Raw genomic sequence first — 26,104 nt, forward strand, 5'->3', positions numbered from 1 at the left:
CCAGACTTTAAGAATAAATGGGATACCCATGTGGGATCCCTACGAGGGTCAAGATAAGGAAATTGGGTCATTAGGGCATAGACGGGGTGGGTAAGCAGAGTGGGCAGACTTGATGGGCTGTAGCCCTTTTCTGCCGTCATCTTCTATGTTTCTATGATGGGTCATTTGGCCTTTATCTGCCATCATGTTTCTATGTTTCTATAATCAGAAAGTTCTATGACATCACAATGCAGGTGTAAAGAGCCTTAGCCAATAAGAAGAGGAGATGCAAATGTTAAGAGCCTTAGCCAATAGGGAGAGGAGGAGAGAGTGGCTGCTGCAGACACCAGAAAGTATTTCTTCACAGAGAGAGTGGTTGATCATTGGAACAAGCTTCCAGTGCAGGCGATCGAGGCAGACAGCGTGCCAGACTTTAAGAATAAATGGGATACCCATGTGGGATCCCTACGAGGGTCAAGATAAGGAAATTGGGTCATTAGGGCATAGACAGGGGGTGGGTAAGCAGAGTGGGCAGACTTGATGGGCTGTAGCCCTTTTCTGCCGTCATCTTCTATGTTTCTATGATATATAACCGGGCACCATGTGGTGTAAGGACTTATTATTATAAAAACACCATTTGCAAAACCTTCATATTAGTATACAAAATCATAGTCATGTACAGCCAAATTAACCCCCTCCTTTACGAACGCATAGTGTGGGTTTTAGAGCCGATGCTAAAACCCACGCTATACGTTCATAAAAGGAGGGGTAGAAGACAAGATCAAAACCAACATAAACCAAGGCAAAGAATACACCCAATACAGGAAGGGGATGAATAGAACCGCAATATGTTATTCCTAGGATTATATTTTCTCCATTGCTTCATGGTGTAAAAGCAAAATACGCTGAAAGTGCATCTTTAGATTGACAGACAAGAGACAGGGAAGCATCCACAGAAAGGCTCCGGAAAGCTTTTGTACAACATTGACTTTGGATAAGTCTTCCATCGTTCCAATTAAAGATTTCATCTGCGCCTGCAAATATCGACATAGGGGAAATAAAAGGAAAACTGAGTACAAGTTTCAAGTTTCAAGTTTAATACAGATTTGATTAATCGCTTCATCTAAATTCGAAGCGATGTACATTATGATAAAATTACAATGTAAAAACAAAATCATAGAAGATAATACTAACAAGGTTAATGACAAATTTGACAAAACTGGAAACAAAAGGAAAATATAGGGAAGAAGTTACAATTTAAATAAGGTAAAATAAACATATAGGGAAGGCACATAAGGGGAGGGTAATGATAATAATTTTAATAAGATAAAATTTAAAAGGAAGATAAAATTGGAAGTGAGACTTGAAAGAGTAACTTTAAGAGATTCTCATGATTATTAAAAGTCACTTAGGAGCTAGTTAGTTTATGAATGCATCACTAAACAGGAAAGTTTTTAGTTTACATGAGAGAGAGGTGAATGAAATGCTCTAGGATCATTTTTAAGATTGAAAAGCACCAACACAGACTTAACTGTCACTTTGTTCCTACTCAATCTGCTAAGGAAATTCTCAGAAAAGAACAGAAACTGCATTCACAGACTCGGAACATCATGTTCCCGAAATGAATTAAAATTCATCATCCAAGCTGAGGCTCTTCTGTGACATGGAGCTTGCCTGATCACCTGAAATTAAGGAAATAAAGACGCAGGTTTGCCTTGCCACAAAGGGAAGAGTCCTCAATGCATGTGCCTTGAGATTGGATGCTGCACCCAATTCCATGAATGAGAAGCAATATAGGTGTTGCATAAGTGCAGCTCATTAATAGGACAGGCGTTTGTGAGAAAGGAGTCAGAAAGTAGAGTACAGAACTAAATTACATTCCAATGCATTTGATCATTATTCTGCTATAACAGAAAATAAGAACTGCCTTACTGGGTCAAACCAATGGTCCATTTAGCCCAGTAGCTAGTCCTCACAGTGGCCAAGAACCTGGTAAAAACCCACATAGTAACAACATTCCAGAATCTCAACGAGTAGCAACATTCCATTCCACCATAGAAACATAGAAATTGATGGCAGATAAGGGCCACGGCCCATCCAGTCTGCCCACCCTAACGACCCTCCCCTGCCTTTACCCTGCGAATAGATCCCACGTGTCGATCCCATTTGGCCTTAAAATCAGGCACGCTGCTGGCCTCAATCACCTGAAGTGGAAGACCATTCCAGCGATCAACCACCCTTTCGGTGAAAAAGAATTTCCTGGTGTCACCGCGCAGTTTCCTGCCTCTGATTTTCCACGGATGTCCTCTTGTTGCCATGGGACCCTTGAAAAAGAAGATATCCTCCTCTGCATCGATGCGGACTGTGAGATACTTGAACGTCTCGATCATGTCTCCCCTCTCTCTGCGCTCCTCGAGCGAGTATAGCTGTAATTTATCTAACCGTTCTTCGTACGGGAGATCCTTCAGTCCCGAGACCATCCGGGTGGCCATTCTCTGGACCGATTCCAGCCTCAGCACAACCTTACGGTAATGCGGCCTCCAGAATTGCACACAGTATTCCAGGTGGGGTCTCACCATGGATCTATACAAAGGCATAATGACTTCAGGCTTACGGCTGACGAAACCCCCGTGTCTTTCTCAATAACAGACTATGGACTTTTCCTCCAGGAAATTGTCCAAACCTTTCTTAAAACCAGCTATGTTAACTGCTCTTACCACTACCTCTGGCAACATGTTCCAGAGCTTAACTATTCTCTGGGCGCTATCACTGGAAGGTTTGCAGAAGCTGGTGCAAGCCCTAGAAGTGGCATGTTAGCAGGGAACCTTGGCCTCGCCACAGGGTGGAGGAGCCTGCTCAGAGCACTGAGGTTCCTATATGTCCACCCTAGGCCACTTCTGTTTCAGAATCCCATTCTTTGTCTATGTCCAAGAATGAAGCATAGAGGAGTACTGGGTTGGCATCTATCCTGGGCTTTCTCTCCTATCTGTTCTAGTTTGTTTCTCTCTAATTTCTCGCAGCTTCCCAAAACTAGAGCAGCTGTTTATGGCACACCTTCCTGGCATTTTGCCTTCTCTGAAGGTATGTTGAGATGTGAAGAAAAATTAGCAGAGGGTGTTAAATAAATGGACAACACTGTAAAAGCGTAGGATAGAATTAATTATCTTAATTCTTCTCATTTAAATATAAAAAATTTTCATACTTGTTAAAGCAGCTGAGATATTATCACAGCACAGAAAATCCACAAGTCCATTTTTTCTCTTATTCAATTGGCTTGGTAAAAATATACTGTACTATCAGGTTGATATTCCAAAGCCAGCAGAGTTTTGCACAGATTGCCAGAGGGAGAGGCAGTTCATTGGGAGACCTGTTTGAAGTTGCAGTAGTCTAAGCATGAGGTTATAAGGGTGTGGACAAGGGTCTGGGAAGTGTGCTCCAAAAGGAAGGGGTGAATATTGGAGACATTGTAAAGATAGAAGAGAGACAGGCTATAGCAGTATGTTGGATGTGCATAGACAATGAGAGGTCGGAGTCGAAGACGACTTCAAGATTACGAGCAAAGGAGACAGAAACAATAACAGTATTATTTACAGAAATGGAGAACGGAGGAAGTGGAGCAGAGCATAGGGTTTAATTAGTTTCAGGTGGTGGTGGGACATCCAGGCAGCAGTCAGACAAGCAGGAGGAGACTTTCTTGGATTTTCAGTGAGATATCAAGTGTAGAGGTAGATCTGGGAATCATTAACATATAGGTGATACTGGAAGCCATGGGAGGAAATCAGGACACCAAGGAACAAGGCATAGAGAGAGAAGAGGTCCTAAGAGAGAACCCTGGAGTACCCCAACTGATACCCCAACTGCGAGCGGGATGGCAGCAGAGGACGATCCACCAGCGCATACACTAAAAGTGTGATAGGAGAGGTAGGAGGTAAACCAGGAGAGGACATATTTATGTAATCCAAGCAAAGACAGGAGTAAGCAGTGATTAATAGTATCAAAAGCAGCAGACAGGTCAAGAAGGACCTTGAGTAAAGGTCCTTGGATCTGCAAACTTTGGTAAGGGCGGTCTCTGTGAAATATAGGGGGCAAAAGCCAGATTGTGGAGGATCGAGTTGGTCAAGATGAAAAGTCAAGACGACAATGGAGGACAGTAGGAGTAGCATGGATAGGAAAGAAAGAAGGGACACAGGGCGATAGTTGGAGGGGCAGGTCGGGGTCTAGCGAGGGTTTTTTTTGAGAAGATGCTTAACCACTGCATATTTGAAGGCATCAGGAAGAGTTGCGGTGGAAATGGATACATTGAGGATATGACAGATAGCAGGAATGATGGTATGTGAGATGGGGTCAAGTAGAGTGGTGGGAAAAGTGTCAGAGGGGCATGTAGTGGGCTTGCCTGAGGAAACCATTTGAGTGGTTCCCTCCTCCATTATTTCAGAGAAGGAAGAAAAGTTGGTGGGTGTGGATGGAGAGTCGGGTCAGGAGGGGGAGGATGTGCGAGTTCCTCCTGAGCTGTCTGGGCAAAGGAAGAAGGGATGGTGGGAGCTGGAAGGTCAGGAAAGTGGATGGGGAAAAGGGGAGAAGGATAGAACTTTGCAGCGAATTCAAGGGTTATATTGTGAACCTTGCCATGGAAGTGTTCAGCCATCATCGGGGAGAGGGGAAAGGAGGGGGCGCTTTGAGGAGAGAGTTCAGTGCGGCAAAGATATGGCAGGGGCTGGAAGAAAGAGTTATAGTAGTCTTGCTTGGCCAATGTAAGTGCAGAATTAAAGGTCAACATAAATGTAGGAAGTCAGCAAGTGATCGTGCTTTGAGAGCAGGTATAGGAATGTATGTAGCAGATACTGGGAGTCAGCCAAGGCTGGGGGGTCTAGTGCGCCAGACAGATCACAATCAAAGTGGTTTATATATTTTAAACAGGTACTTCTGGGGCAATGAAGTGTTAAGTGACTTGTCCAGAGTCATAAGGAGCTGAGGTGGGAATTGAACTCACAACCTCAGGATGCTGAGACAACTGCTGTAGCCACTAGGCATGAAATCCTCAATGAAAGATTTCTAAATCTCCGATAGATACCTCTGATGGCCTAACAAAAAATATATTGTTTATCTAGTGAGAGATTGCTTCTTGGTTTGTGAAGATTAAAAGTTTGACATCACCATATTATTTGCATAACATCTAAGATGATAAGATTTCCTGCCTATAGCATACCATAAAGAGAGACAGGAAAAATTCACCAGTGTTTTAAATAAGGGGATGCTGTTATAAGAGCGATCCTAGATCATGAATACCAGCATAATATGAGCTTTGCAATGTTTCTGGAGCCATGCTCACAATACCCCTCTCCTCAAGTCACTTCATTGGCTCCCCATCTGTTTCTGAACACATTTCAAACTCCTCTTTCTGACTTACAAGTGCATTCACTCTGTAGCCCCTCAGTGTCTTTCCTCACTTGTCTCCCCCCCTTTGTCTCCCCCCCCCGTGAGCTCCGTTCATCGGGTAAGTCCCTCATATCTGTGCCCTTCTCCTCCACCGCCAACTCCAGACTCCGTCCCTTCTTTCTTGCCACATCATATGCCTGGAACAGACTGCCTGAATCAGTACGTCAGTATTCAAATCCAAGCTAAAAGCCCACTTTTTTGAAGCTGCTTTTAACTCTTAACTCCCACTCACCGTCAGATACCTATACCCATCATATCATTCATTCTGCTAGAAACTCCCCAATCCTGCGATATCCTTTCTGTCTGTCCAAATTAGATTGTAAGCTCTTCAGAGCAGGGACCGTCTATTGAATGTTAAATGTACAGCACTGCGTATGCCTTTTAGTACTATAGAAATTATAAATAGCAATAGTAGTGCTTTATTTAAAGTTACACTTTCCCTTTGAGATCCACTGACCTAGCCAGTGATCTTCCCTGGCTATAGCTAAGCTATTGAATGAGTGTGCTGGCGACTCGTGACCTGCAATTGTTGTCAAAGGTTATAGGCTTTCTTTCGTCTCTCAGAACAGCCTTGGCCGCAAATTGAGTAATCACATACAAAATATTCTGTTCTCAAGGGGCTAAATGTCTGCCACCGCAGCGGGACCACACACTGAAAAATAATTCCTCAGTTGTCAGTTAAGTGTCTACCTCGCTTGCCTCGGTGATTAGAGAAGTGATGACAGGGCGAGTCCCGCTTTCAGGGCACAGAGCAGGTGACTTCCATTCCTTTTGCTAAACACACGTTTCTCAGTGTCAATTGTAGAGGCCATGACTACAGCAAGGAGCATTAGCAGAAATAAGTCTTTGCCTCTTATAGAGTTCCATACCTACAGGAAGTGTCAAATTTATGGGTTTTCTCCCATTCACAGGGTAATTTATTAAACTTTTTTTTTAACATAGTAAATAACGGCAGATAAAGACCTGAACGGTCCTTCCATTCTGCCCCTTAGTTATTCTCATTAAAAAATAACTGATTAAATTAACTTGGCTCTTCATTGATATTTCTGGGCCATAGACTAAAGCCCACCTGGTATTGTCCTAGGTTCCAAATGCTGAAGTTTCCATCTAATCAAGCCACTGTGACATCACTGCTGAGGTTGGCTCTTAGGCATTGGTGGAATGAGGCATTATGACATCACAGTCTCAGCTCTGGAATGTTACTACTCTTTGGGTTTCTGCCAGGTAACATAGTACCATAGTAAATGATGGCAGATAATCACTGGAATGGTCCATCCAGTCTGCCCATAAGTTATACCCATTAAAATTACATGATTAAATTAACTTGTCTCTTCTTTGATATTTCTGGGCCTTAGACTGTAAAGTCTGGTATTGTCCTAGGTTCCAACTGCTGAAGTTCCATCTAATCAAGCCATTGTGACATCACTGCTGAGGTTGGCTCTTGGGCATTGGTGGAATGAGGCATTATGACATCACAATCTCAGCTCTGGAATGTTGCTACTGTTCGTGTTTCTGCCAGGTAACATAGTATCATAGTAAATGATGGCAGATAAAGACCTGAACGGTCCATCCAGTTGGCCCGTTAGTTATTCTCATTTACAAACACATGATTAAATTAACTCGTCTCTTCTTTGATATTTCTGGGTCATAGACTAAAGTCCGCCTGGTATTTCTTAGGTTCCAACTGCTGAAGTTGCCATCTAAGCTCACTCCAGCCTATCCAATCATCCCGTTGTTTGCAGGATATCTACTGTAAAGTCTGGCCAGTAACGTCCTCGTGTTCCAAGTTAGTATATGTATTTATCTATTTCAAATCAATAACCAGCTTCTTTCTTTCAATTTTTTCTCAAAAAATATTTTTTAAATTTCTTTATTCATTTTAAACCCATAAGTAAGTGCAACATAAAATACAATCATATAATTCTATAAAAGCACTTAAATACAATTACAATTATAATCTTTGACAAAAAGATTATCACCCCCCACCCCATAATTATATCCAAGAACTACACTCAAATTGAAAAATACATTCCAACCCTCCCTCTCACCCACCCAGGACATGTATGACCAAAGGGCATAATCAGCAATCACTCTTTGCAAAATTTTGTCAATGGCTCCCAAATCTTCAGAAACTTCTTATAATATCCCTGATGTATGGCCATATTATGTTCCATCTTAAAAAACATGACAGAGAGACTCCCACCAAAAGGAATCGTTCAGTCTATCCCAGAAAGAAGCTGGTTATTGATTTGAAATAGTTATATAGTTCGTACTGGCAATATACATTATATACTCCTAATCATATATGTCCAAGTTAGTATATGTACAAAGACCAAATCACACCCAAAAAAAGGAAGAAAACACCTCTGCTCCAAATAACAGAAGAAACAAAAAAAAAGCAGAAATGACCAAAAGATCAAGCTGGAGAATAAGTTTAATCAAAGTCCAATACACAGTAGTATTGGAACAGGGGCTCGACATGAGCCTTGTTTCGGCTAGACAGCCTACATCAGAGGCTCATAAAAATCTTACTATGTTCCACTCAACTAATGGGTCGAACAATGTATAAAATCAACCAAAACATGAATGTCATTCTCCAAGATTTGTAGCACCAGGTCAAAAGAAGCTGAACCGGACAACGGCTCGAACATCAAAAAAATGTCACGTTGAACTTTGATTAAACCTATATGTCAGCTTGATTGTTTGGCCATCTCTGCTTTTTTTGTTTGTTTGTTTCTTCTATGTACATATACCTACAGATTTCATATATGGCGCCCAGATTTCCACGACCAAATTTGGGGGGGGGGGGGGGGGTGCCCACAAAGCACAGGCAAGTTAATTGCTTAACAAGCTCAATGACGTCAATAATTGGATGCCAACAACCAACTGCTGATGTTAATTGGCACTCAATAGGTTTGCACTATTCTATAAGGCAGTGTGCTTAACTCCCATAGCATGTATCTCGAAAGGGAGTATGGCTATGTGAGGAGCATAGGCATGTCAGGGGTGTTCCAAAAATTTGCGTGCATAGTTACAGAATACTGGTTCAATGTGCCTAACTTAACGCCAGCATTTACACCAAGGGCTCCTTTTATCAAGCCGCGCTCGTGGGGGTTAACGTGCACGACGATTCATCATGCGTTAACCCCCGTGCTGGCCTACAAACTCAAGGGAGGCGGTAGCGGCTAGCGCGGCTGTCGGTTTAGCGTGTGGTATTGATAAAAGGAGCCCTAAGTTTCAGTAGACATAAATACACCCCACCCCTTTTACGAACCGTTAAGCTTTTTTTAATCACCAGCCACTGCAATATAACGTTGATGCTCAGAGGAATTCTATGAGCGTCAGAGAAAAATACCGCCATGGCCGGCGATAAAAAAGCCTAACACAGCTTCGTAAAAGGGGGTTGCAAGTTCGTTCGTTGCAAGATCAAGACTTGTTGTAAGTACTAGTCTAGAAAGGACTCACACTCTTTGCAGAATATCATTTAGCGCCAATTTTTCTCAGCACCTAATTTTGAACTCCATTTATAGAACTGTTCAACCTCTTCAGGGTTTTATAAAAGATGATATTTATTGTATGCGTCATAAAAGTATGCACGACTTAAGAGCATAAGGAGGCCAAGAAGGTATGAATTTTCAGCTGGCACGCATGTTGTCATCTTCAGGGGTAGTGTCTGGGCAAAACGGAGGTGGAGCTATGATTTAAGGGAAATAGAAGTTAAGTGCTGACTAAACTATTTAACATCTGCATGGCCAGTATCTTATTTCGGGTTTCTGCTTTGTCCTTGTTCGTTGGGTTGTTCTCTGTTTGTATTTGTTTTTGCTTACTGCGGATTGAAATGGTAGGGGAGATGAGGGTCATTAAGGGGGTTATACTTAAAATAATACAAAAATGTGCTCAACCTATTTATTTCGCTTTTAGGAATGTTTATGTTTCTAATTTGATTGTTATGTATCTGAGTATTCAAGTTTCATCTTCATGTTATTTTGGATTTTGCATTCAGCCCTTTGGGTTTCTCAGTGCAGCGCCTAACCCGGATAATTTTTACTCCTGTTCCGTTCAACTTTGTTTATTCCAATCTGGTTTTTTTATATTCTACGTAACGTCATCTGGGACCCCTGAGGAAGAAGTGTTTTTCGAAACACAGACCATGTCGGGTCCGGTCCACACGAATACTAGGACCAGTTTTTGGATATATTTATTACATTTTTATGATTTTTATTGAATAAATTCCTGCACCTTGTACATTCTACTGCAGTTTTAGTTTGGATTTTTGCTTTGCATTTGTTCTGCAGCTTTTGTTGGTTTCTTTTGTCTTGTTCTATCATACACTTAGGGCTCCTTTAACTAAGCCGCGTTAAGGCCTTAATGCACGGAATAGCGCATGCTAAATTGCCACGTGTGCTAGACCTTAACGCCAGCATTGAGCTGGCATTAGTTCTAGCCACATAGCGCAGGTTTAGGGCGCGCTAAAATGCTGCGTGCACTAAAAACACTAATGCAGCTTAGTAAAAGGAACCCTTATTCAGCTGTAATAGACTACATAGCGTAATACCACTAGCGTGGATAAGAAACCACCATTGGAAAAATATTGGGAGATCACAAAAATAAATAGGACTTCCTAAACTATGACAGAACTCTACAGAAATCCTAACATCTCTTCAAATAAATAAAATTTTGTGAAAAAATACTATAGTGCTCAGTCAATTAACCCCATCTACACCAGCAAGTGTCTCAAGATGGTGTTATGTCTATCATCATAGCATCCACCTGCCTCCTATCAACTATGATGCTAAGCTGTCGTAAAAAATTGCCTAAGTTTGTAGTCAAGGCAATGAAGAGTTAAGTGACTTTTCTCAAGATCACAAGGAACAGCAGCAGGATTTGAACCAGGCTTCCCTGGTTGTCAGCCTGGTGCTGTAACCTTTAGACTACTCCTTCACTATCTACAGTAGAAAGATACATAGACATCTATGTGTCTTTATAAAGCATGCTAAAAATAGATGCTCTGGGGTGATGTTCTAAAGCAGTGGTTCCCAAACCTGTCCTGGGGGACCCCCAGCCAGTCAGGTTTTCAAGATATCCCTAATGAATATACATGAGAGAGATTTGCATACCTGTCACTTCCATTATATGCAAATCTCTCTCATGCATATTCATTAGGGATATCTTGAAAACCTGACTGGCTGGGGGTCCCTCAGGACAGGATTGGGAACACTGTTCTAAGTTACTCTTCGGGTCTTTGGGAAGAATGCATAGGACATAGGTCTAGGGCAGGGATCTCAAAGTCCCTCCTTGAGGGCCGGAATCCAGTTGGGTTTTCAGGATTTCCCCAATGAATAGGCATTGAAAGCAGTGCATGCACATAGATCTCATGCATATTCATTGGGGAAATCCTGAAAACCCGACTGGATCGCGGCCCTCAAGGAGGGACTTTTGAGACCCCTGGTCTACGGTTACCAGATTTCACTGTTGTAAAATCCACACTCATGGCCCCACTCCAGGCCCACCCAGCCCCATTCTGTTCTGACCCAGCCTCACCCTCCCAGCCCCACCCCTTCAACCTGTTCTCATGTTTGGAGCCGCGTCAGGAGGGCGCCTGCACATGCACAGGTATGACCCGACGATATCACACGCATGTGCACCCAAGGTGGTCCCAAGCCGGAAGCTTTTCAAAACCCAGACAAAGTGCTGGGTTTTGAAAAAAAAAGTCATCTGGATGCCCGGACATGTCCTCTACAAAGAGGGTAAATCCGGACGTCTGCTAACCCTACATAGGTCTTACAAATGTTTTTGATCATGGCGAGGGGAAGGGTTTCCAAACTGTCCATATTGGGGCAAAGACTGAGGGTATAGTTCACTCGGACTCAGCACCAATTTTCTCTTTTTTTATTATTTATTTATGATTATACAATCTAATTTTACAAGATTAATTCTTGTTACATTAAATACAGGGAAGAAAATTACAAAGCAATGAGACTCTTACAATAATCATCATACTGATTAACCCCTTCTTAGACCACAATAATAGGGGGTGACCAAACATAAATTTAGAGAGAGATTTAGAGGAATACTACCAAAAAAGAAAGGCATAATGTATCAAGCGCCCATTACTACCAATATCCCTTAATCCTTAATGATCTGCCTTAACATCTAGAAATTCCTTCAGATGGTTAGGAGAGAAAAAAAACATATTTAACACCCAAATACCTAACCAGGCATTTGCAGGGATACACCAATAAAAATGTTGCTCCAATATTTATAGTCTGTTGTCGCATTGAAAGAAATTCTTTCCTCCGTTCTTGTGTAGTCTTAGAAACATCAGGATATATCCATATTTTCCATCCCCCTCAGCACCAATTTTCAATGAAATAATACACAGATATTTTCCTCTGAAACTTGTTGCGGATACAGGGTACCTGGTTGTTTTTTTTCACACACAAGATTTTCTTCAGATAATTACATGCAGCCATGAAAATACAATCCACACACATTGCCTTCCTATCTTGGTCAACACTGTGCAGCAAAGCTTATGTCTGCATAAGATAACATAACATTTGTATATCTATTACAAAACAAAGAACTACTGCAAACACTTGGTGGAATACAGAGGCAGTCTTTCAGAAGTAAGTAGGTCTTTAACAATTTCCTGACGTTCCGATATGATGTAGCTATAAAAAAACCACACAAAAAAAAAGACAAAAATCAGCTTCCCAAATGGCTGCTTGAAATGACAGTAAATCGATTGTGATATCTTTCATAGCGGCAACCTTTAGGCGATGGAAAATCAAAAAGCGCAGCTATACGAGTAGAACGTCTATGATGGGAAAAAATTAATTGATCCGCTAAATAGGCTGGAGCCAACCTAGATATCATTTTGTAACACAAGCAGCCAAACTTAAACTGCACTCTAGCCTCCTTAGGGAGCCAGGGCAGCTCTCTCTTTATGGTCCATGGCACTCCCCGCTACATTAATGCTGTAAATTCTGCGAATCCTGATAGTTTAACTGGGTTCATTTATGGATTAAACAAGTTTATGGAAAGTAGGTCAATTACAGGATGTTACAAAAGAGTTGGGTGTCAGCCCAAAAGTACATTCTTAAATGATGACTAGGTACAATCATACATGTCCTTTATCCCATACAAGCAGAGTCGGATTTACATACGAGCCAGACAAGCTACAGCTTAGGGCTTCACATTACAAAAAGGCCTCATGCTTCACTAACATGAAAAAACAGTGGCATAGCCAGACAGAAAATTTCAGGTGAGTCGAATACCTTTCCTTGCCACCTCATCCCACTCAACTTAAATATTAAATACCTAAGCTGATGGGGAAACCAGCAGCCTGCCATTAACACCCTTCAGACAACTTCAGGCTCCCAACCACTAACACCAGTTCAGTTCTCAAGCATGAACTGGGTATGCACGAGAACTAAGAACGCCTACTTTTGTCTCTGGTCAGCTTTTGCTCCTTTAGGGACAAACCATTCATTCAATTTTGGTTTACACACACATACTATCTCATACCCCATTCAACCCACTTTGAAACTCCTGGGAGTGCCGATAGACAGACGCTGTACCATGCAGCCACAAAATCAACAAAACAATAAAAAAATAATTTGCAGTTATGAGAACCTAAGGCAAGTTCGAAAATTCTTTGACAGAGAACAATTCCAACTCGTGGTACAATCCCTAGTCCTAGGTCTAATAGACTACTGCAACATACTATATCTCCCATGCCCAGCAACCATAATAAAACAACTTCAAACAATACAAAAACACAGCCCTAAGACTTATCTAATCGCTGAAAAAATACGACCATATCATAGAGGCATACCTCAAAACACACTGGCTCCCAGTTCAAGCGAGAGTACTCTTCAAATTCTACTGCCTACTATTTAAAGCCATAAATGGAGACAGCCCAGCATACTGGAATAATCGACTAAATCAGTCCTCCTCAACCAGACACAGGAGAAACCACACACCATTCATGCACCCGCCAACCAAAAACGTCAAATGAAAGAAATTGTACAACAACCTCCTAGCCTCTAGAGCTGCAAAACTGGACCACCAACTCTCCAACCTACTGACCTCGACCACAGACTTCAAAACCTTCAAAAAAGAAACAAAACCCCTACTATTCAATAAATACATAAAGCCAAACTAACACAACCAGACTTGGCCCAAGCACTACCTGCAATGGGGAAGGGGTAAAACATGGACCTCACGGACCTGACGGACCTCGCGGATCTAAACCTGCACGTCCTTAAAAATCTGAGGTCCGTGTCGCTTGTAGGTAGTTTCTGGCTCTGACAGACCTCGGTGACAATTTAGTGCCGACGGATCCGTCTCAGCATAGTATTAGGATCCGTCAGCGCTAAAATGTCACCGAGGTCTGTCAGAGCCAGAGACTAGTGAGGCTCTAAAACATTTCCTTTAAACTGGTTTCCTGCAGCCCCAGTAAATGAGCTCTGACAGACCTCGATGACATTGTAGCGCTAACGGATCCTAATATTTTTCCCTTCCTATGCTGAGACGGATCCGTCGGCACTAAATTGTCACCAAGGTCTGTCAGAGCCAGAAACTACCTACAAGCGGCATGGATCTCAGATTTTTAAGGACATGCGGGTTTAGATCCGCGAGGTCCTTCATGTCCGTGAGGTCCACGTTTTACCCCTTCCCCTGCAATGCTCTCTGATCCTTACCATCTTAGTAAATTTCCAGACTACTTCTTATGTATCTCCAAAGGACCTAATGCCTCATATGTAATACTGTAAACTATAATAATGTCATCTGCCTTGAACCGCAAGGTAATGGCAGAATAGAAATCACTAACGTAATATAATGTAATCTTCTTTCTAAGTGCTTTAGGGATGCTATGTCAGATATTTTTACTACTTCTATGCTTCTTCTTAACTGAAACATGAATTAAAGGTCTTGGACCCAGAGTTGTAGGTGCAGATATCAACTCCATCTCCAAGCATTTCTATCCATTCATCGATAATTTCCTGAAACTGCCTCTTCACCCACTGAGATGCCATGGTTCAAACTGGATTTTGACGTAATAAATTGAAGATACCCCTAACCTAGTTGTATGCTGAAGCCTTGAGCTCCCGACTCTCCTAGTTCATTTCTCATGCCTCAGAAATCCAATAGACTGGTTGAAAAGTTTCAGTGTGTCTTAAGATTATCCCTTTACCAACATCAAAATAAGACAATCCAAGATTTCTCACAGCTTATAATTTCCAAAGCAGTCACATAATGAAATGTATCTTATAATAAATTAGATTTGTATTTTTCAACCAGGAGCCATCAGAAGCGGCACTCGATTATGTGGCAAGCACAGGTAGTAATAAGAGTTTTAGAGCCTCTGTTTTATTCGTTTTGTAATAGAACGATTTTCCTTTATAATAAAGGTTCAAGGTTCATTAATATTTGATTTATCGCTGAATCTGTTTACAAAGCGATGTACATAAGTAAAAAAGCATAAAATATAGAGATACAAATTAAAATTCAGTAACATCAAATTTAAGACAAGAAAAACTTGAAGTGGGAGGAAAAGAGGGCAAAGATTACATCTGTTATATATAGAAAAACAAATACGGGAAAAAAAACATAAGGGAACGGGGGTAGGTAAAAGATTAAAAAAACTAAAAAAAATTTTTAATATTGAATGTTAAAATAAATTTAGTTATAAACTTATCTTGTGATTCTGGTGAGGCAATTCCCTACCCAATATCTCAGATGTATCTCAGATTGTTTTATTTATTAAACAAATGTATAATACGCATTATCACTAAACCATTTTAAGTGGAGTACATTTAGGGGCTCGTTTTTCAAAGCACTTTAAAATGAGCTCCATAGTCACCTTCATAATAAAAATCATATGCATAAGAAATAATAAGTTCTCCCAATCTACGTCTTGGAAAAAGATAGTTGCAAGCTGTCTGGGGTCAGAAGCTCATTTATTTATTGGGATTTATTAACCACCTTTATGAAGACATTCACCCAAGGTGGTGTACAAAAGAAATAGTTTGATATAAACATAACAATAATACATGGTAATTGGAAATAAAAGGAAACCTCTATAGCAGTGGTTCCCAAACCTGTCCTGGGGGACCCCCAGCCAGTCAGGTTTTCAAGATATCCCTAATGAATATGCATGAGAGAGATTTGCATACCTGTCACTTCCATTATATGCAAATCTCTCATGCATATTCATTAGGGATACCTTGAAAACCTGACTGGCTGGGGGTCCCCCAGGACAGGTTTGGGAACCACTGCTCTATAGGCTCCTTTTATGACGGCGCATTAGCGGTTTAATGCGCATTAATACTGCGCGCTAAACCACCGGACGCACTAGCTGCTACCGCCTCCTCTTGAGCAGGTGGTAGTTTTTCAGCCAGCACGGGGGAATAGCGTGTGATGAAAAGTCACACGCGTTAAACCCGCTAGTGCAGCTTTGTAAAAGGAGCCCAATATTTTGCCATCTCTGTTATTTAGCAGCTTAACTTAAGCAAATTTGGATAATTTGTACCAAAATAATCACCAAGCAATACTTTGCATAATCGACTGCCAGAACTCGCTGCCTACTTCCTTTTTCTACCACGCAAAAGTGGTGTCGTGGTGATATCAAAGTTTATGCTATCTTTGGAAATGGTGTTCAAGTTTGACAAACTAACATTACGATGCAAAATGACTTTACTGATGAATTTCTGACAAACAATTGGACATTGGGGAGCTTAAAAAAGTTTCTAAACTAAACTGAATCTTAGCCTTATATACCGGATCATTCGACCATGGGAAGCTTGACATGGTTAATAATAAAAAATACATGGAAATTTTCAAAGTGTTTAGCAAATAGATAAGTTTTCAAGGATTTCCGAAAAGATTGGAAGGAACTAAGACACCTCGGAATCAAAAGGAACATCATTCCATAATTGGGAGAATTTAAAAGCCAAAGAAAGGCTGAAATTCTTAATTCCTTTCTTGGAAGGGAGGGAAAGTTTAAATTGTTGAGTAACTCTCCCATATGAAAATCTATAAACGTTCCATAGAAGAGGAACAAAAGGAATAAAGATACCATATAAAATTTTAAAAATAATACATATACATTTAAACTGAATTCTGAGACAAACTGGGAGCCAATGAAGGCTCAAAAGCAAGGGAGTCACATGGTCAAATTTGCTTTTTCCATAAATCAACTTCAAAGCGGTATTCTGAAGACAGATCTTTGTGATGCCAAGATAAATAGTATTACAATACTCTAGCTGAGAAAGTACAATTGATTGGACCAGAACGGAAAAGTGACGTTGATGAAAAAGATCTAACCTTCCTCAGCATTCGTAAGTTGAAAAAGCATTTATTAACCAGAGAGTTTATCTGATTCTTAAAGGTGAGGGAAGAGTCAAAAAGTATTCCCAAAATCTTGGAGGAGAACTCAGTTTGTAAGGAGGCTCCAGAGTCCAGAAGTACAGTAGGAGGGAGATAATCCAGTTTTGGGCCTAACCACAAAAGTTTAGTTTGGGCTGCATTTAGCTTCATCTGGACAGGGTTGGTGAACATGACACAAGGGCTTCGAGGGAAAATTGCATTATTCGCCGATGACACCAAACTATGCAACATAGTGGGCAAAAGCACAGTGCCCGATTGCATGACGCAGGATCTACTCTTACTGGAACATTGGTCCTCAACTTGGCAACTAAGTTTTAATGCCAAAAAGTGTAAGGTCATGCACCTTGGCAACAGAAATCCATGTAGAACTTACACCCTAAATGGTGAGACCTTAGCAAGAACTACAGCAGAACGGGACTTGGGAGTAATCATTAGCGAAGACATGAATTCTGCCAATCAAGTGGAGAAAGCTTCATCCAAGGCTAGACAAATGATGGGTTGTATCCGAAGAAGCTTCGTCAGCTGGAAGACCGAAGTTATAATGCCGTTGTACAGATCCATGGTGAGACCTTATCTGGAATATTGTGTATAATTCTGGAGACCGCATTATCAAAAAGATGTGCAGAGAATGGAGTCGGTTCAGCGAATGGCCACCAGGATGGTCTCAAGGATCTCCTGTATGAGGAAAGGCTGGGTAAGTTGCAGCTATACTCACTCGAGGAGCGTAGAGAGAGGGGAGACATGATCGAGACGTTCAAATATGTCACGGGCCATATTGAGGTAGAAAAGGATATCTTTTTTTCTTAAAGAACCTTTGGCGACAAGAGGACATCCGTTGAAACTCAGGGGTGGGAGATTCATAGAGACACCAGGAAGTACTTCTTCACCGAAAGGGTGATCATTGGAATAGTCTTCCACTGCAGGTAATTTAGGCCAGCAGCACAATGGACTAAGCATGTGGGATCACTTCAGGGAAGAATTTAGGGGGTGGGTCATTAGAGTGGGCAGACTTGTTGGGCCGTGGCCCTTTTCTGCTGTCATCTTCTATGTTTCTATGTAACAGGACATTGGAAGGGTAGATAGTGACTGCATAGGAAGAACTCGTCAATGTGTGATCTGTGGCTTACATGTCTTCTCACTTCTAGGTCTGCTCTAGGAGGACATTTCCAATAAATTCTGACTGGAATTAACCTTCCAAATGGCCCATCCAGTCTGCCCATCCACAGTAACCATTATCTCTTCCTCTCTCTAAGAGATCCCACGTGCCTATCACAGGCTTTCTTGAAAAAGGACTATACTGGATGGTAGCCAGAGCCTATAGGATTAAGCATTCATTTTTGGCTACCTACTAGTCACGCTATCTTGAATTTATACTCATGCCGTGTCCAACACACTCAGAATTATATCCTCAGACTGACAGTGACAGAGCAGGCCATAACAAACAAAATGTTCAGACCAGCTTCTGTCTGTTCCTATCTCTATGAAAGATCGGAGGAAAGTGCCAAGACAGCAGTTAGCTGCTTACATTGAACAAGAATCTGACATAATTCCAGTCAGAAGATGTAGACTACTGACCTCTGAGAATTAAAGGGCCTTTCTTTTGTTCATACATAGATTATCTGACTGATAAGTTCTACTGAAAATTGCAGGCAGCGGATCAGAAGACTTCAGAAACAGACTGTTGGCCAGCAGTCGAGGCAAGACTGATGATGATACACCTATCAAACTTTTGCTTTGAATAAGATTTTCCATGGATTAAGTAAATCTAAATAATTTTTACTTTTCCAGTTAGAACCAGGAACCCACGACCTAAATGTACTTAATCCCTGTCAGAATGGAAAAATTATTTGTGTTTTAATTTGACAAAAGCTAGGCTTTTTTTTTTTTTTCCACTGCCTCCCACACTCGGACTTGCTCCACCCGGTAACACAGCTGTTCTCTACTTCTGTGCACTTCTGCCCAAAATTTGTAGCCATGTCCCATCCACAAAGCAACTAGCTCAGGATTTAGCCATCCAGAAAAATGTAAAGATGTCGCTTCAGCTGCCACTGTATTCTTTTGTCCTTCATAAAACTGCCAGTTAGAGCATGAAAAAATAAATGATTTAGTTGGGTGCTCTTTGAGAGAGTGGTCCGAGTACTGACAGCAACTTATAACTTTTCAAGAATTGCAAGTTACTCAATTCCAGGAGAGTATTTGAGGTACACCGTCAAAAGCGCACCGGACAATTGCGCCCCAATTCCGCTCTGTCAAATGCACGCACCGACAAGTGCACGCATGAAGGGAGCGGGATTTTCAGGGCAGAATTGTAAATGTGTTGGGGGGGGGTTAGCGGCAATCAAGCGCGTCGGCGTGGGCCAGAAGGAGGGTGTGATTGTAGTGTGGGGGGGGTTCTACCCACACACACCCTTAGAGCAGAAGAGAGAAGTTTTCGCAAGGAGAACGGGAGTGTTACTGTAGTGGGAGGTTCCCCCCACAATGGGAGTGCAAGTGTGTTGGGGAGGTTCACCCCAAACCCCCCCTCAGAGCGCAAATGGGCAGGCCTGGAAGCAGGTACACCATATTTGGCAGTGGCATAGCCATTTTGGCCCACCCACTTTGGACAGGTCCACCCAGTAGCAGCATATCTATGAAGCAGCTGGTGGTGGGGATCCCCAAGCCCTGCCAGCTAAACACTCCTAAAACCTCTTCTACAGCATACTTTTATAGGACCAATCTTTGTTGGTAGCGAGCAGCGTGACTGATGCATGCCACTCATGCCGGCCCCAAAGCATGCCTTCTGAAGCAACTTCCTGTATCTGCAGAGGTGGAGTGCATCAGAAGGAAGGCTGTGGGGCTGGCATGAGCAGCGAGCATCACTCAGTTTGCCAGTGACGATCGGCTCTTTGAAAGGTAAGCAGCAGTCCTGGAGAGGGGCAGGGTGGAGATATCAGATAGCCTCGCCTGGTGAGGTGAGCCTGCTGCCATCAGCCTACCCCATAAGCTGCCCCAGTGCAGCGATCCACCGATGTGGGAACAGGAAGTCGTTGCAGAGAGGTGGCTTCCGTGGCAGGCAGATGGCAGCAGGCTAGCCTCATTACAGCTGCCAGGTGCCCGACAATTCAATTGCAGTGGCGGGGAGGAGCGGAAATAGGTAGGGGAAGTCAGGAGAGCCAAGGGTAAAAGAGCATAAAAGTTTTGACATGTGCGTGATTCGGTCTACTCTAAACAGCCTGCGTCAGGAGCCTTAACAGAAATCTATGGCTTATTAAGCAGCCCTCTATTTAGGGTTACCATATTTTCCGTTTAGAGAATCTGGACCCCCTAGGCCCGCCCTCCCAGGCCCGCCCAGTTCCACCCATACACACTCAGTTATGCCCTAGTCCCGCCCCCAATCCTGCCCCAGCCCCGCCCCACACTGCCTGCATGGATGGATGTGATGCGATAACATCACGCACACGTGCCTGTGCACGTGATGTCATCGCGTGGCATCCACACATGCGCGGATGCCCTCCTGCCCGACGGCGATTTGTTCCAAGCTTTTCAAAACCCGGACAAAGTTCTTAGCTCTTCAATGAATAAAGATCCCTTTGGAAACATCTCTATATCTCTAGTATGTATTGTGGTGTCTGATTTCGTAGAGGCTGTCCTTTGTCCTTTTGGGCTTATCCTATTTGTTTCTCTTCCAAAATGAGCCAAGACTAAAGATCATTCCGATTCAAAGAGAATAAGGCTCGTAAAATCGCTACCTGTAACCCCTTCCCCATACCATTTATATAGGGAGCGTAATTTTCAAACTAGACATGGAGTTTGCAGGCCTACTAGCTCTTTCATAATGAATTGTCCTACCCAAGCTAACCCCCAGGCCACCCTCTTTTTGTGCAGGTAAAAGCATGCATGCTATCTAGCCGCATGCCCTGCACAGCAATAATCAAGCCCATTTTTATGTGGATAATTGCAAATTTTTTATTTTTATCCTCTATTACTCCAAAGCATAAACCAGATTTAGAAAAGCATAAACACAGTAACTCTGCCCCTGGCATTTTGAATAGGGTTACCATGTGGCTCCAGAAAATGGAGGACGGATTGAGACATCTGGGTTGTACTTCCTTTGCTTTCAGTGGAAGTAAAATCCGGATATCTCAGTCCGTCCTCTTTTTCCTGGAGCCGTATGGTCAATCTGCTTTTGAAGATCTTTTGAATGTGTTGTTCAAGGCAGAAATGTCATTGCATGGCCTCCCAAAAAGCAAGCAGGAGAGAGAAGAAGAAAAGCCTCCTCCCTGAGAGCACAGGTAGAACACCGGAACGAAGAAAACGAAAGCATTGTTGTTCCGAATTCTATGACGATGAATGTAAGTCAAGGTCAAGGGTGGCAAAAGCAGAATGTATCAGAAGCTCCTTTCTGAGGAAGATAAAAAGAAGTTGTCAACATCATTTTTAGAGAAATAAATACAAATATACTGGGCTTTAGCTTTCATACCAATTTAGCGATTAGGCAAGTTCTTTAAAGGCAGCCATTCTGCTATGCAAGTCACCCTTTTGACATCAGCAGCTGCAGTGCAACGCCATCTTGTTAGAGAGAGAAGCATCCAACTGTCCACAAGCTTAAGAGCAGCCATGTGAATAAGCCTGCTTCTATATTCATATTTCAGTGTCCCACCCCCCCCCCCCCCACCTCTCTGTTTAAATAGCCAACCTTTATTGTGACAAAATGTTTGGTAAGCAATATGGTTATAATTATTTTTATTTGCTATGCCACCTTTCCTCCATGGATATCAAAGCGGTTTACAATACAATGAATAGTAATCAGGTACTTGAGAGCGACACAGTAACTGTGGTAATTCCGTGGTTACTGTGGTAATTCTGCAGTTACCTTGGTAAAGGAGAGCCCTGAACTAACTTACTTGGTATTACCACAGTAGAGGCAGACCATTTTGCGGTAGTGCTTCAGAAATGGGAACCGCTGCTGTGGTTATATCACAGCAAAGGGGACACATGGCAGCCATCTTGAAATTCTATAGAGTGGCAGCGGCGGTGGCAGGGGCAGGAAAGAGCTGGGTTTTTCCTGCCCACCAAAGAGGCCACTAGACCACTAGGAATGTTCAAGTAGGGCATGGAAGGGCCATCAGGTCAGGTCGTACCGCGGGAGGAGGAAAGAAAGGATGGATGGATGCCAGAGCAAGGAAGGATGGAAGGATGCAAGAGCAGGGAGGGAGGAAAGGAAGGAAGGGATGGATGGAAGCCACAGCAGGGAGGGAGGAAAGGAAGGAAGGACACCAGAGTAGGAAGGGAAGGATGCCTGTCTGCCAGACCATGGAGGGTGAGAGGAGACAGATGCTAGGGAGAAGGGAAGGAAGGGAAGGAAAGTAAAGAAGAGAGAGATGTCAGAGCATGGAGAGGGGTGGAGACAGAGAGAGAAGAGTGAAAAATGGTGAGTAGGTGAAGCTGAAAATTAATTATGTATAAAGGGGAGACAGGGCACAGGTTGGATGGAAGGGGCAGAGAGAAAGAGGGCAGACAGTGGATGGAAGGGGCAGAGAGAAAGAGGGCAGACAGTGGATGGAAGGGGCAGAGAGCTCAGATGCTGGATGGAAAGAAGAGAGTGAAGAGAAGATGAGGAAAGCAAAAACTAGGAGATAATAAAGACATAATTTTTTTATTGCTTTAGAATAAAGTAGTATTGTAACTTATTGATAAACACTTATAAAAAGAAAATGAAAATAAGGTAATATTTTTACTGGATGTCCAGGCGTTTGATCATCCAGACCGCCACTATGTCTTTCTTTATACCACATTCTCATCCAAATATTCGTCCAAGTCCCAAAGGCCCAGAACAAGTCCTCCAAAGTATACATATTGAGATTTTTAAAGTCTGTCCCCATACACTATATGACGAAAACTACTGACCATTTTCGTAGCCTCTCTCTGGACCAACTCCGTCCTATTTATATCTTTTTGAAGGTGTGCTAATTGAGCAGTTATCGCATGGTGCCCGACAGCATCCCGCAGTGCCATTTTAAACTGCTGTAGAAGCATCTTAGTAAAAGAGGTCCTGGGTGTGTTAACTTATCTCAAGCTTACCGTGTCTTAAGGAAAAGGTATTCTAAAAATTAACAAACCAGATTTTAACTGACATTTTTGTCACAAAGGCAGAGAACAATGGATCGTTGTGCTGCTCCCCCTCCTCCCCAAGCCTGACCCCAGATTTTTAATATTTTAAACTGAATAGTCTCCGTCAGGAAAACCTTTGATGACAGACAGAGAGACCTGTCTGCTTTTCATATTTCCTCCAAAGCTGTTTCACAGCTTTTATCCAGCCATCTGTATACATCCTTTTCATTCTAATTTTGCACTTTTGTCCTTTTCTTGTCGGGGGTGGGCAGGAAAGGGAGGCGGGCAGAGGAAGGGGGAAAGAGTCGACGAAAGATTTCATGGCTTTAGCAGAAGAGCATTTTGTTTCCTTCTTGCAGTTCCAATACCTGAACGGCGGATCTGAAAACACAGAAATTAGAATACTAATGTAATATATCTACTCAGTTCAACCCACGTTGTAAGACACTGAGCCCCCATCTAACCTCAACGACTAAAAACCAGCATGTTAAAAGATTAAGAATGAAACATGTCGAGTCCCACTGTCGGTTGTACGATAAATTATTGTATGAGCCGTCAAATCTACGCGTTAGGCACTGCAATTATTCTCAAACCCTTCTGCAGGAGCCAGAGAGGTTTTCAAGTTTCAAATTTCAAGTTTTTATTAAAATTTAATATTCCGTTTATTAGTTTCCTAAGTGATATACATTTCAAGTCTAAAATCGGGACGACATAAAAACAGACATAAAGACAACCTGGTACAAAAGGGAGAGCGTAGAGAGCTACATGTCAATATAGGACAGAAAAGACATTAAAGGGTAGCTCAGTAGGAGGGGGGGGCCTGTCTGAGATTTTGTGTATTGGGAAGAAAAAAGAAATACGATCGATTAAGAGATTGCATGCCTTTTTAAACGACAATGTTTTAATTTGGATTTGAAACGACCTGATTCTGTTTCTTCCCATCGTTAAGTGAGCATTGAGCTCCAAAGCGTAGGGGCAGTGACCGAAAATATGGTAGAACGGGGTCGTGCTAATGTGACGCATCGAGGGAATGGATCGAAGAGGTTGGGTGTTAGATCTTAATGTTCTTAACAGGATAATGAGTCTATGGAGAAATTCCGGAAGGTTAGCAACTCGTGTTTCGAATGGTAGTGGTAGGATTTTATATGCGATTCGGTACGATATTGGGAGCCAGTGGGCTTTAATAAGAAGTGGAGTCACAATACCTGCAATAAATGAGATTTATACACAAGATAGATTTGCATTACATTGGGCATTTCGTATAGATGAATGCATCACAGATATTCATTCAGTGTGATTGTGTTCCGCTCTGGACACCCCATCTCAAAGAGGATATAGTGCATTTAGAAAATGGTCAGAAATGGGCCACAGAGAATAAAATGGATGAAACAACTCAATCTGTAAGAAAGACCAAATAGGTTAGGGCAGGGGTAGGCAATTCTGTTCCTCGAGAGCTGGAGCCAGGTCAGGTTTTCAGGATATCCACAATGAATATGTATGAGATGGATTTGCATGCACTGCCTCATTGAGATGCAAATCTATCTCATGCATTCTGTGGCCACCAGGCCCTGGACTAGGCTGATAGCGCCCCAGTGGACCACAGGAAAACTGCGCTAGCGTGCTGCTCGATAAGGAGACAGCTCCCACAGGCAAAATATCAGTCAAAAGGAAACCAGGTAATTAGTCAAATCCTATCCAGGGTTCTTTATTCCACAAAATAAAACAACAAAAAAAAAAAAAATCAGAATGGCAAACAAGAAAAAAAAAGGAAAACTCAAAGCAAAAATCCTGGTCATCAAATCAGGATATACAAAGTCCCTGTGCTATAGCAAGAGTAGCACAGCTTCCTGCAACTAGGCCTCTCCTGGGCCTAGGCCTTGTTCTGACCCTAAAACTGGGCCTTTCTCAAAAGAGATTAAGTCCAACTATCACAGTGCATCACTTCCACAAAACACCAAAGCAAAAAAGTAAATGTTCAGGAGGCCCTCAGCTCTGCTCCTGAGCTGGGGCGGGAGAACTGCCGAGTTTTGTCTTCAATAATATTCAAACATTCAAATATTCCCACCCGAGGTGTTGACAAACTTCTCCCCATTAGTACAGTCCTCAGTTCCTGGGCTTTACTGCGCTCAAACAAAAACACCATGCAGTTCAAAATAAAACAAAACATTTCTCCAGCAAAACAAACTGGGAAAACACCAGCCGTAGTCCTTTATAACATTGCAGCTAAAGAGCCCTGCCCCAACCTGGGGCAGCAGCTCTGTAAGCAAAAAGCAAAAAAAAAAAAAAACAACAAAAAACCCTCTTTCTCACTAAGCTGCAGGATGTAACACAAGCCCTGGTAATTGTCCATACAAACATCCAAGATAGCATTCAAAACAGTTCAGTTCAGAGCAGTGGATAGCTATATATAAAAACTTCCCACAAAACAAACACAGTTGTAGAGCTCAATGGGCCTTACAAGCAACTCCTATTTCCATAGCTTCAGGGTCTGGAAATACCTGTTCAACAATGTCCATTTCTTCCTCTTGCAGCATGGCCTCAGCTCCCTGGTCTGGAACTAAATTATCCACTTCCATGGGCTCCAGGCTATCCACTTGCTCTGGTCTGGCTGGCTGCTGAGCCCAGGAGAGAGGACCTCTTCCTTTCCTGGTCCTCTGATTCTGAAGGGAAATCAGCTGGCTTTTCAGTGTGAGAGCCAGGCCCTGCTCTCAGTGTGCCTGCACTGCTCTGAGGCTCTCTTGGGCTCCCCCGGTGGATGGTCGGATAAATGCAGGGTTTTTTCACAGGGGCATTTTGCCTCAACCTAATATTCACAGGTTTGGAGACAAACCTTGCAGAGCTGGGCTGAGTTTCCATCTCCTCAGCTTCTGAACAGTCAGATAGGACCCCATCTTCAGCAGAGTCCTCCCTAATGTACTCAGGGAACCTAGGCTGCTGGGCTCTGCGGGGCTTGGGAACAGCTTTCCTAGCCTTGTCTCTGCCTCTCCTGGGGTTTCTAGCTGGTAACACGTCAGGCACAGAGTCTGACTGGTCACAATATTTATTGTGGGTATCCTGAAAACCTGACCTGGCTCCAGCTCTCGAGGATGGGAATTGCCTACCCCCGGGTTAGGGCTTTGCTGCTTGGAGAAAAGATGTTTGAGAGGAAATACAATGCAAGTTCATAAAACTATAAGGGGGGAGTTATCATTGTGCGTTTAGGGTT

General features: G+C 42.6%; 1 long non-coding RNA gene across 1 annotated transcript in view; it reads right to left on the reverse strand.

Annotated features, from left to right (window-relative positions):
* The window catches only part of LOC117349436, a 173,745-nt gene extending 147,855 nt beyond the window's left edge, over positions 1 to 25,890 (reverse strand). Inside the window, exon 1 of the long non-coding RNA XR_004537161.1 lies at positions 25,398 to 25,890. This is a non-coding gene — a long non-coding RNA (uncharacterized LOC117349436). The remainder of the gene's footprint in view (positions 1 to 25,397) is intronic.
* Between the last annotated feature and the right edge of the window lie 214 nt (positions 25,891 to 26,104).

This window comes from Geotrypetes seraphini, chromosome 15 (assembly GCF_902459505.1).
Source record: "Geotrypetes seraphini chromosome 15, aGeoSer1.1, whole genome shotgun sequence".
NCBI lineage: Eukaryota > Metazoa > Chordata > Amphibia > Gymnophiona > Dermophiidae > Geotrypetes > Geotrypetes seraphini.